Raw genomic sequence first — 13,267 nt, 5'->3', positions numbered from 1 at the left:
GGCTAGATTTTCTCATTTAGTAGACATACAAAATAATGTGTTTCTTTACAGCAATTTAACACAACTAAGATTCTTTTGAATTAGTTGTTCTAATCTTTTTTTCCTTCTCCTTTCTTCCAGGTAAGTCCCGCACTTTAAATATCACCAGAATGTCCCTTAGAAGAGTGGTAAGTTTTTCCTGAGGTATGACTTACATATACAGACATCACGATTTTTTAGGTTACATTTATATCAGCTAATTTAATGGCTTTAAATTATTATGAAGAAAAAATCCTTGGTCATAATTTGTTGAGACAAATCTGTTTGCTCCTCTGATGACACTGGATGCTCCGAGTTGGCACTGACAAGGAGAGCCCACTGGTGTGTGTGTGCTAGAAGCTCCCAAGCTTTTTCTTGGCACTGAACTTTATGGTCTAGGATTACAGATGGCACATGGTGTGAAGTTAAAGAAGATTATATTTCTGGGAATCAGATTATAAAACCTCGAAGGTAACTATTATTCCAGGGAGAATAAAACCTTGGAAACACACACACATGCAAGATACAAATCATATCTCCATTCTATGGCAAAGCTTTCAAAGGAAATGTAAAAAAGAGGCAGTGAAAATGAGAAATAAGGTTCACAGACGTGTCTGTTTTGATTAGCACTTCACAGGGAAGGACGTTCACACAGTAGTCTTCATCTGCTAGAATTAGTTTCAGTTCCATTAAAAGAAGCATAATTTAGCTCTGTGCACCTCAGTCCTTCATAAGTGGGGATGCTGCAAGTTGCAAGGGCTTTTGATTCATTTTCCTTAAGATGAGAGTGTGCATAACAAGCTGAAATGACGACTTCTTAGCACTGGCAGCTATTTCAGTTTGTGTCTTTGGTTTCATTGCTGTGTTGTGTGTAATTATGCTTATACTAGCTTCGTTCTCTGCTGTTTCTAAAGACCATTTGAGATGCTTTTTCCATGAGGTTGAACATTCATTTGATGACATCAAAACAAAATAACAAGCAGAAGTGAACCAGAATAAGAGGGCTTTCGATTCTCAATCTCTAGCCAGACTATGTTAAAAAGAATGAAAAAAAATTCACATTAGGTGTCTCAAGTCTCCCGTATTTTATAACACTGTGACAGACTCCAATGACTCAATTACAGAAAATCACCTGACATTGTATAGACTCCTCTACATGAAACTCTATAAAAATAACACAGAACTGCAAAATGAAGAATTAACTGACATATCTGTTGTACACTTTAGCTTTTGTGAATTCTCAAATACTTGTTGATTTACATCTCTCACAAGATGATCACATTCTCATCTATTTCTTCATCCAGTACCACTTAGATTTCTCCCTGTTGAAAGGAACAGGTAGTAAGCTGGTTCAAGGTAAAATCCGTGGTGTAGAACTAAAACATGTAGGGTTGTATGAAGAGTTTAAGTTCAACGAATCACATCATGGCTTGGTTACGTCATCTCATCCTCTCTGATGTGTCTCTTCTTGCTTAATCTCTTGGTTTTTATAAAAACAGTCTTAAGTCACATAGAGCAAAACTATACTCACTCTTGAAGGCGTAAGTCACAAACAATGCCACACCAATTCGGGGTTATGATTAATAGGGTGGTATTTATTTAAAAGGGAAAAACTTACAGATCACTGTCCCAGGCAACAGCCCTCTACGCAACCAGGAAAGGAGTCTAGTCGCAGGCGGAGCAGGAAGTGAAGAGAGAGAGGAGAGGGATGTGGCCGCTTTTTTAAAGGGAGAGAAACCACGCCCCAATGGGCTGGTACCTCAGCGGTGATAGGCTGGAGGAGTGGGAGGACCTCCCGCAACACCTCCCCCTTTTGTTTAAAGAAGAGAGTTCTAAACCTACTATGAAATTATATACAATAAGTACAAATATCCTATTCTAACTAGCTTAGGTCTTGTATAATAAATAACTTGGCCAAGTCATGAGAGAAAGTAACTACATTTATATAGTCTTCAACCACATCAAAGATCTGAGAAGGGAAATAATGTTACCTTATAATTAGGAAGTTCAGTAAAACAAATTCCAAAACATGCAACAAATCACAGAGACAACTGGCTACCTGGGCAATCACCCAAAATCACGTTAGCAGCGTTGAAGCAACCAACTTTGGCTAAGGCCTAACATAACTGACATACCATTTTCAAAGGCAAGCAACTTTTCAAAACTATCTTACCCTGTCTTGGCAGGATATGACAGCCCTGTTTTATCCATTGATGCACGCTCTGTATCTTTGTCAGTCGTTGCGGTATGGGCATTTCTTTGCCCCAAGGCCAGTTCTGCCAAAAAGAAGGCTCCAGGTGGAGTGTCTTTGGTGCTCAACATTCTCTCGGGAATAGAGTGGTGTTGCCAGGAGCAATTGTGTCTCACTACCACAAAACTCTGAGTTAGATTAAAGGCCATTTTCTACAGCTCTTTGAAGAAGTTGAAGATTATCTATCTATACTGAGTATAATCTCTATATATCTAAAGAACCTGATTAGTCTATTATAAATGACAAACTTAGATGACTATTAGTCTATATAATTCTCAATATCTATCTAACTTAAAGACTAAGACAATAAACGACTGTGAAACAAATGAGGACAATGACCTCCAAATATAAACAATGTACAAATATACATTGCAGTAGGTAAATATATATCAATACACAATCATTATATAAGTATCTTAATCAGAGGTAGAAATGTACACTGCAATATGGTAAATATATACTATATATATATATCAATACAATATATGTCAATACATAAAAAATGTTTTAAACAGAGGTAGAAACATGCATGTGTACAATAGTCAATATAATTTAACTTTGTATCAATATACAAGAATCTATACCAATGTATTTGTCTAAAAACAGTAACTCACAATTACAAATCTATTATCCCATCATCCCTCTTTTTTTTTTAAAATGATCCCTGAGCGTATAAAATTCCTCCCCCAACCCTCAATCGCATACTAATTATAATCAACCCCTAAATGATGTCCCTAAACCCAAGGGCAAGTTTTACTGGGAAAGGGGATGTCGTCCTCTAGAATTACTTCCAGCTGTCATGGGGGCGACGTTCTTTCTGGGGGATCCTGTGAAAGTGAAATGATGGTTAAATTTCAAGATCAATGTCTTTTAAAATTGCCAATAGTCTCTGAGTATTTTGTGCAGGTCTGGCCAAAATGTTGTATAAGATGTGCACCATTTCAGCTAACCAAGTTGGAACTGTCTTGTGCAGCTGGTACCAAAAGCAGGTCTTGTAGTAGCGCTATCAGTATCATGACGTCATATCAACCAGGTGGAGTTGTTGTTATGGGGCCCCATCTTCTTCCTGGAAACTTCAAATGTCTTTGGGCGCCAAAATGAAGGCGTAAGTCACAAACAATGCCACACCAATTCGGGGTTATGATTAATAGGGTGGTATTTATTTAAAGGGGAAAAACTTACAGATCACTGTCCCAGGCAACAGCCCTCTACGCAACCAGGAAAGGAGTCTAGTCGCAGGCGGAGCAGGAAGTGAAGAGAGAGAGGAGAGGGAAGTGGCCGCTTTTTTAAAGGGAGAGAAACCACGCCCCAATGGGCTGGTACCTCAGCGGTGATAGGCTGGAGGAGTGGGAGGACCTCCCGCAACACACTCTGGTGGTCCTTACAACTAATGACCCTTTGCATAACATTACCATTGAAATTTGTCACTAAATTTTCCCAAAGGAAAAAGACTGAAATCTGTTGTGTGCTCTATACCTACCCCTGGAGAGACAGAAGAACTCACCCAAACTCAGTGATTAAAAAAACAGGAGATTTTTATGTTGTTTGTGTCTTGGTGAATAGGTGTGAAAAAACTAAAAAAAAAAATTGAGTTAGCAGATTTCTATTAATTTTCCTTATTACTACTATTTTCAACTTTAAAACACATTGGAATGGTGTAGGGCATGTGGCCAGAGTTGAGTTGTCAAGATAGAAGACATCCCAGGATCAGAAACCCATTGCCATTGGTCTTGAGTTCTCAGTAGTCCTCATTGTCCGCTATGTTCAGAGAGTCCAGTTTTATCCCAGGCTATTCCAGACCCAGGCCAGCTGGCCTTGGTGAGTTCCGAGTAGAACATCCCCATTGTCTCAGTGTGTGGGTGCACCCCTTGCGGTCCTGAGTTCCTTGCTTGTGCTCTCTCTCCTTCTGCTCCTGATTTGGACCTTGAGATTTCTGTCCGGTGCTCAAATGTGGGTCTCTGGCTCTGTCTCCTTTCATCGCCTGCTGAAGGTTAATATTCAGGAGGATGCCTATATGTAAACCCTGATTGCTTTTCGGGCTGAGGGGGGGGGGACTTAATTGGGGGAGGGGGAGGGAAATGGGAGGCGGTGGCGAGGAAGAGACAGAAATCTTTAATAAATAAATTTTTTAAAAAAAGAAAGTACTATCTTGGAAAAAAAAAAGAAGAAGACATCCCAGGCTGGGGAGCAATATATACTGCCCCTTGCAGGAGGTGGCAGGATGGAATTATGGCACCTAGGAGCATTTCTTCTATTAGAGTCATGATACTTGTGTCAACAAACCCACCACAAGAGTTTTGAAGGCTTGCTGATACTCTCACTTTTGCATCTCACTCCTGCTCTTTTCCATGTTTTGCATATCTCCTAAGCATTATGAAAGAGCGGCATTGACACTATGATTCTGATGCTGTTCTTGATATAAAGGAAAAGAGAAAAAGTGCACAAGCCTTGCTTATGCAGATACAGCACTTAGAGGTGATTTATGTCATAGATAAAAAGGGAATATTACAGGCCAGACATGGTAGTGCATGGCTGTAATCCCAGCACTTTGGAGATGTTAGAATCCTGTGTCAGAAGCCAACTGTCTCAAATAAACAAATAGATGCCTATCTAAAAGGACAGAGCTCTCTGAAAATGTAGGAGCTATTTCCGTGATTCTTTGCCTTTGATTTCTGTATATAATCCTTAGCCCTCAGTTTGAATTGAGTAACAAAAGATAGAAATACGATGGAGGAAGGTCATGTGTCTATGTGTTACTTTCATTGGTTAATAAAGAAACTGCCTTGGCCCCTTTGATAGGACAGAAAATTAGGTAGGTGAAGAAAACAGAACAGAATGCTGGGAGAAAGAAGCTGAGTCAGGCAGTCGCCATGATTCTCCCACCTGAGACAGATGCAGGTTAAGAACTTTCCTTGTAAACCACACCTCGTGGTGCTACACAGATTATTAAATATGGGTTAAAGCAAGATGTGAGAATTAGCCAATAAGAGGCTGGAACTAATGGGCCAGGCAGTGTTTAAAAGAATACAGTTTCCATGTAATTATTTTGGGGTAGACTTAAGGTCTACCAGAAGGCTAAATCCTCTTACGAAAATGTTAAAATTTTAATATATCCACTCTCTATTCATGTCCACATTGTTAGTAAATATCCTACCATGATAAAATCCATGAATAATGGGAATATACCTCAAACTGCAAGTTTATATATTACAAGACTCCTTTAAACTTGATGGGAGGGATCTAAAGGCATTTCCACTAAATTCAGAAACAAGAAAAAGATGTCTACTTTATTGACCGTTTTTCAATATATTGCTTAAAACCTGATTTATAACAATGGGATGAAAAGGAAATAATTGGTATATAAACAGGAAGATAAGCCAATGTATCCTATATGCAGATGATGATTTTATACACAAACTCTTAAATCTGATAAACACATTTAAAAATTGAGAATTTTTTTAAAGCAATATTCTTCCTATAGAACAAAAATCAAACACTTCATCAGAGGAATCACCCACTTTCTGGTTAGATTTAAGAGACACTTTCTAAGAATGAAGTCGTGCCTGGTACTGCTAATGTGGAGAAGAACCACACTAGTTAGATGATAGACACTAGAAGAGAGCCTACGAATAAGTTGCCACAATATTCAACTGCTTTCTAAACATTCATCTTTGTACCCATATATCAGTACAGATGAACTTTCACTAGCAAAGCTTCTCTTTGTAGAAGGAAACAATGAGTACAGATGCAATTTAATAATTATGTAGAGACTAAACGCCTGTGGAATTCTATTCTCGGCCTTAAATGGAGTATCTACACCACAACCTTCTACCAATTGCCTAGGTATCTTTTCAGAAGAGGATGGAGAAAGTGTGTAAAATACAGAGGTGTTGGAAGACTAATGTGAAATATTATCATCTGAGCATAATAGTGTCACGTGAACACACGTCAGTCATGACTTCATGAATAAGAACCACACCTGATCAAGGCAGCCAAAATACCATCTTGGATCATAAAGGGAGTCCACTTGTAACTGAGGGACTACGTGCAATGGATGGCTACTGGGTATGCCAGAGTGGCAGTTTTCTTCTGTGATGCCATTCCTGGTATCTGTGCTCCAATGTATGACCTTACATCCATATACATACTGGCAACACTGGTGCACTCAGAGGGTTTGAACACTAGCAGATGAAGGTGGGATGAAAAATTGTTGTAAGAAGAACTAAGGAGTTAGATGTAGATTTTTCTCAAAACACATTATATGCATGTGTGAAATTCTATTTTTTCAATCCAATTAATCTGTTTTTCAAGACACTTTATACGCATGTGGTACGGGGTGCTAAGGAGTTGGAGGTGGATTTGATCAAACCACATTATATGCATATGTGAAATTCTGAAACATTAAAATTTAAATTATAGTGAAAAACAAAACTAAAATTAGACCTACCATATTTGTACCCCACCTGGGTGTATCTTGGAAGGACTCTAGGTTAACACAGTACAGAGATGTTTAGTATGCTAATGTTTATTTTAGCACTAGTAAATTGTAGAACCAACTTAGGTGACCAACAATGAATGATGGTAATAAATATTTGAAGAGTGTTATGAATGAAAAATGCAACATTTTAGCCATAAAGAAGCATGAAATACGTGGTTGACTGTAAAAGGTATTCAAATGGAGATAATACGATTTAGTAAATTAAGTACTCACAGAAGGACAAGCATCACATATTTTCTCTCATTCCTTGATGTTTATATAGATGCATAAAATTAAGTAAATGAAATTACGAGCAAAAGATAGTTGAGGAAATAGAAGCAACTTGAGGGGGAATAGCAAGAAATAGGAACGTTGGGGGTATTTTTATTATGTGCTTACCTGAAAATGTCCTGTAACATAGTGCAATGAGTGTACAGAGTGAGAAACTGAGAAAGAATTAAAAGGAGAAAAACATTATAAAACCACATTTGTGTTGAAACAATACATGTTTTAAAATATATGCCTTGATCTTTAACAAAGAACACATCTCAATTAAAAAAGTTGGTAAAGGGACTAGAGAGATGCCTCATCATCATGGGTTGAGAGCACTTGCACAGCTTCCATGTTGGGCAATTTATAATCTCCTGTAATTTCAGACGCAGGGAATATGATTCTCTTTCTCTGGATGCTACAGGCATGCAGGTACTATGTGCAAGTACATATCAATGGATGCATATGAAATATACACAGAGGAGGGGAGAGAAAGAAAGAGAGAGAGAGAGAGATTTTTTCCTACCTCAACTTGATGCGCTATGTTTCATTCAGGCCCATGGGAGTTGCAGCTTTCTAAATGGGGATAGAGAAGAAGTGAATGCGGATGGGGCTAGATGGGAGAGATAGAATCAGAGGAGTGGAGGGAGGGGAAACTGTGGTCAGTATGTAAAACAAATGAAAAAATGTTAATTGAATGAAATAAAATTAAACTTAAAAATTGGAGTAAACATCCAAATCAATACCTCACCAAATAAGATAGCTTTCAAATAACATAAAGGGGGCTATATTAGCTACTTTTCTATTGTTGTCAAAATATCATGACCAAAACAACTTGGAGGCAGAGTAGTTTATTTTGGTTATTTTAGTTAATTCCAGAGAGTTAGAGTTCAAATGATGGGAATATCAAGGCAGCAGATGGCCAGAGCAAGAAACTGAGACATCACAACTCTACTGGCAAGCATAAATCATAGAACAAAATGTAAGTAGCTTGATACTATTAATTCCTCATGTAGATACCCCTTTACGTATTGAACCTCCTTAATCAGTGGCACCAATTGGGAACCAAGTATTCAAATACCCAAGCTATGGAAGACATTTAACAGTGATCAACATAGTGTATAAAAAATACTTCAGAGTTAAAATAAATAGACACTTAGTCATCATCAATCAACTGGCTGTTATATGAAATCTCTCGAAGCCACTAGCTGGGAAGGAGTGGGTCAACAGGTGCCTAGTCATAGCCGGTACAAATCTTCAATCAATGTTGTCAAAAGATACCCCCTTACTAAAATAAACATAGTTGGAACAGATAGCAGAACTTCCCCAATCTCTTTCAAAAACTTTTTTGAGTGCATCCCTCGTGGTCCCGACTTCTTTGCTCATGTTCTCCCTCCTTCTGCTCCTCATTGGGACTTTGGGAGCTCAGTCCAGTGCTCCAGTGTGGGTCTCTGTCTCTAGCTCCATCCATCACCAGATGAAGGTCTATGATGATATGCAAGATATTCGTCAGTATTGCTCAAGGATAGGGTCATTTCAGGTTCCCTATTCTCAACTGCCCAAGGAACTAACTGGGGACCTCAGCTTGGGCACCTGGGAGCCCCTCTAGGGTCAGGTCTCTTGCCAACCCTAAAGTGGTTCCCTTAACTAAGAATTGTGGTTCCGTGCTCCCCTGTCCAACCTTCCTTTATCCCAATGCTCCTGCTTTCCCAAGGCCCGACCTCCTTCCCTTCTAACTTTTCTCTCCCCATCTCCCCTTACCCCCAACCCACCCCACCACCAAGATCCCAATTTTCTCCCCGGCAATTTTGTCTACTTCCCTTAGCCAAGAGGATAACTATATGTTTTTCCTTGGGTTCCCCTTCTTACTTAGCTTCTTTAGATTCACCTATTGTAGACTCCGTGACCCTTATTTATGGTTAGAAACCAATTATGAGTGAGTACATCCCATGTTCATCTTTTTGGGTCTGGGATACCTCACTCAGGATAGTGTTTTCTATTTCCATCCATTTGCATGCAAAATTCGAGAAGTCATTGTTTTTTACCGCAGCGTAGTACTCTAGCGTGTATATATTCCATACTTTCTTCATCCATTCTTCCATCCTAGGTCTTACCACAGGGCAGAAAACCCTGACTGCTCTTTGGACTGGAGAGGGAGGGGGAAAGGAGTGGGGGGAGGGGACGTAGGGGGGGCGTAGGGGGAGGGAAATGGGAGGCTGGGAGGAGGTGGAAACTTGTTTTTTTTTCTCCTTTTCTCAATAAAAAAAGAAAAAAAACTATTTTGAATATTAGGTACATACAAGACATATATGTGTTTATCTACTGCGGCTTTCTACACAACTGTTAAAATCTAAAAGTATACATGGTTTTTCGAAAATGCAATCATACTGAGATATTTCCTTACGTCGGAGTTGTATTCAGTGATCAAAAGGAATGAGTGATCAAACCACAAAAATATGGACACATCATAAATACAAACTTCTAAATGAAGAAACAGATCTAAAATGGCTGAATGCTGTAAGATTGTAACCTTATGATAGTCTGAAATTGTTCAAACCATGGAGGGTAAGCAGAGAAGTGGTTATTGGGGCTTGTAATGGTGGATTGAGACACGTGGAATAGGTGATGCATAGGAGAGGTTTTATGACTCATAAAACCTTACATTGCAAATAAAGAACTCTATTTTTCTAGGTTTATTCATATGTTAGAAGATTGGGAGGTCTCAAAATGGAATGCAGAAGAAGATAAGAAAACAATCTCAACACATTACATAGATATGCCCCAACCTCAGGTGAAATTTACAAAGGACAATGGCATTGCATCTATGCAATAATGGATTTGAGCTGAAATGGCAATGTGAATTCATTAGAGTTCCGTGTAGACACATAAAGTCTACATATAAGTGAACAGATATATTTTAATCACAAGTCACATGGCAACACAGTCTTTTAAGAAATTTACTACAAAACCACAGTGAGCTGTTTACTTACCCAGAAACCTTAACAAAACAAGCAAAGAACAGCGAAAAAGAACAAGTTCTGCTGGACAATGGCATTCTCTTCAATAGAAAACTCTTTGAGCAAGGAACTGAACTGAAAGGAAACACATCTGTAAATGAGCCTGGTGAACTTTAAACAGATGACACACCCTAAGAGTTAGGGCATTTGCTCTATAAGGATGAAGAACATATTTAAAATTCTTTAAATTTGCTAGGAATTATTCCTAGAGATGAATGAATGTTCCAGAGGTAGGTTGTCCCATCTGCCCCAGAATGTACTGTGAGGATCCTACCTAGAATATGTAGAATTAATTATTAGAAGTTATGAAAAAAGGTAATCTCACACATAATTTCCCAGAGAACTTAAAGAATGAAGTGAGTGTCGGTATTCTTTGGATAGAAAAGAGTTCTTATCATGAACATGCCTTGCTTCCACTGCAGAGGGCACCTCTAATCTGGTCTGTTTCAGCAGTTCATTAGAACTGGGATCCACAGAGAGGAGAGCAGCTCATGAGTGGGGCTCTTTATAAATACCTGCATTAATATTAGTCTCAGAATTACTTGATATCTAGGGATGGCTTCTGAAGTGTCTAGGGACAGAGTACCGGGTAAGGATAAGAGTACTGGATAAAATGGGGTACCACCAATGACAACACATTCAGAAGAAGAGAGTGATCAAAGAGATGCAGTCTTCACAGATGACGTTTTATAGAACTAGTAAAAATGGAGACCACCCTACAGCTTGGCATAAGAATATCAGTGTCTGGTGTCACTCGGTAAGAATATTTGCCACTGTTTGCCACCTCAGTGTTGTGGAAAGTGTTTCTAAAGCCATTGGCACCACCTCACTTCAGGTTTAGGAACCACACAGCAAGTTCACAAGGCATGTTTCAATCTCAACTCCTTAATAGAGTACATGAGCATATGTAACATATGGTGGTATCGTATTTGAAACCATCATCATAAACCCGTATTACAATTAAGGATCTTCTATTTAGTAACTTCTTAAAAAGTCGAGTGTCAGAAGTACATTAAACACATGCCTTTGAATTTTCTAATAGAAAACTTTTAAGTCAATAATGAACATTAAATATATCTTCATTTCATAATTTCTAGCAAAAATGAGGTAGGATAGATCTTTATTTTAAAAGCTATTGAAATAGAGAATTCAAAGTTAAATTAGTCTAAAAAAGCAAGTTTATAATGAATTCCTAAGTCTTCTAGACAAGTTTGGGTTTTGTGACTACCCAAGCATCCCATAAATAGATGCAACTCTAAGAAAAACAGTGGATCTTAAATGCATAATATTAAGGCTCTCTCTGTCTGTCTCTCTATCTCTCTCTGTCTCTATATGTCTCTCTGCTCTCTATCTCTCTCCCCCATCTCTTTCCCCTCTCTCCCTTCCCCCTCTTCCCCTTCCCTTTCCCCTCCAAAATCCACTAATTAAACTCTATACCCCCCAAAAGTACACACTATTATGAAAAGTTCCATTTCAGTTACTCAGAAGGAGCATTTTTTATTCCATTTGAAAAGAACAATTTCATGTAACTTATCAGAAAATAGAGATCTTTGCTTGAGAATTTTATTGAAAGAAGCCAGACATAATGATTCACATCTGTAATTCTTTATTTTTTTAAAGCTGAGGCAGGAGGATTATAAATTCCAAGCAAGTTTGGGCTTCATAGACAGACGAGTTCTCAAATACTTATAAAAAATTGTAGATTCATCCATTCTGCAAAATTCATACAGACAACTGACAGGTGACTTTTTGAATTGACTTAACCTGTTAAGTACCTGGAATGTTGTTTCTAATTCTCTAACCTGATAGAAACCTAAAAAAGACAGTGGGCAGCTGTCTCTGAAGATTATTCTTCTAACACTGAAGAGCCCTTAGGTCAAGCTCCCTCTGTGGTTGAGAGTGTTTTGTCCCACAATTGGCTGAAGACATTCAGTTTTGCAAAGAGTTCTTTACACTACTAAACATACAGACCTCTTTAAGGAATAGATATTTTTAATCCCTTATTGCATTTCCTTTATATTTTTTTTCTTGAAAGGAAACCATCATAGCATATTTATTTCACACAGACTATAAATATCCTGAAAAAATATTTGACTTTTCTTTTGAAAAATAGTTGACAAAAAAGGGTTGGTGAATATTTCTAAGTGCATTTCCGGGAGAGGAAGAGGTGGAGTTGTGGTCAATGAAGTGGTAAGTCATTAACTTTCTGATTCATCCAAGGTCCTAACAACTAATATTAACATGGAAGAATAAGGAGCACCTCTGCCCTCAATTGCTCTCACCCATAGCTCTCTGTTTTCTCATATTATATTTGGGTACATGATTTCTGTCTGAAATACACTTGAGGTGGAGGCTGCCCAACCTGAATACAGAGGATGGGATTTTCGATATAGGGGAGTGTTCTTGAAGTGGTGCGGATGGGGACTAGAGAGAGCATTTAGCTGAAGCTCTGTGCATGTCATCCTCTTTTCCCTCCCAATATCTCCCAGTCCCCTCTTGTCACCCTTTGTCTCTTTGTTAAAAGTCATTATTTTTTTTCTCTGTGTGAGATTTTGTCATTAGACGAAAGGTCATGGTTATCATCTGAATCCTGGATAATAAATACAGTGTAAAATGGATTGAAAAGCATAGAGCAAAAAGACTTTTTCAATTAAAAAACAGTTTGCCAAGCCTATGCGGGAAAAACAACCATATAGACTCTGAATTCTTTTCACTGATAATTAGCTGCTGCTGAAAGTTAATTACTTTCAGGATCAAAGGCAACACAACTAGAAATAAAATGCAAGAAGTCCTTTTAGATTTACGGCTTAAATAAATGTTTGCCTTCAGAGCAGACGGTATGCCAAAGCCTTCCTAGAGGCTAATGAACTCGGGACTCTTCAATACATATAGACCAACTTTAATGTTCACTCTGATGGGTAAAGAAATAAGGTGAATTTTATTCCCTTTGAGAGTGTGTTCTGGGAGACTGCGTGCATTACCTTCATTTTCTTTATCAAAGGAACCACAAAATATTGGCCCTTTTGAAAAATTTATACCCCATCTGCTTTCTTCTGGAAACCTCCACTCGAAATTCTGATTTGATTTCTGATTCATCTGAGCCACAGATCTGTGTTATTAAGAAGCCCAAACCTGAGGGTGTGACTCTTCTACTTGTTTTCATCCCACTGTCTAGCCAGGGCTTGTTGGGTGGCTTTGTTCTCTTAAACTTAATGCACTTTGAGCACCTCTTCA

The 13,267-nt window shown here is 38.4% G+C and overlaps 1 protein-coding gene across 4 annotated transcripts in view; it reads left to right on the top strand.

The window, feature by feature from the left end:
* The window catches only part of LOC121461879 (limbic system associated membrane protein), a 2,099,220-nt gene that overhangs the window by 659,036 nt on the left and 1,426,917 nt on the right, over positions 1-13,267 (top strand). The window lies entirely within an intron of this gene.

This window comes from Microtus oregoni, unplaced genomic scaffold (genome assembly GCF_018167655.1).
Source record: "Microtus oregoni isolate MIOR12 unplaced genomic scaffold, Mior012 000023F_ref0000262, whole genome shotgun sequence".
Lineage (NCBI taxonomy): Eukaryota > Metazoa > Chordata > Mammalia > Rodentia > Cricetidae > Microtus > Microtus oregoni.
This window is presented reverse-complemented; position numbering and strand designations above follow the sequence as displayed.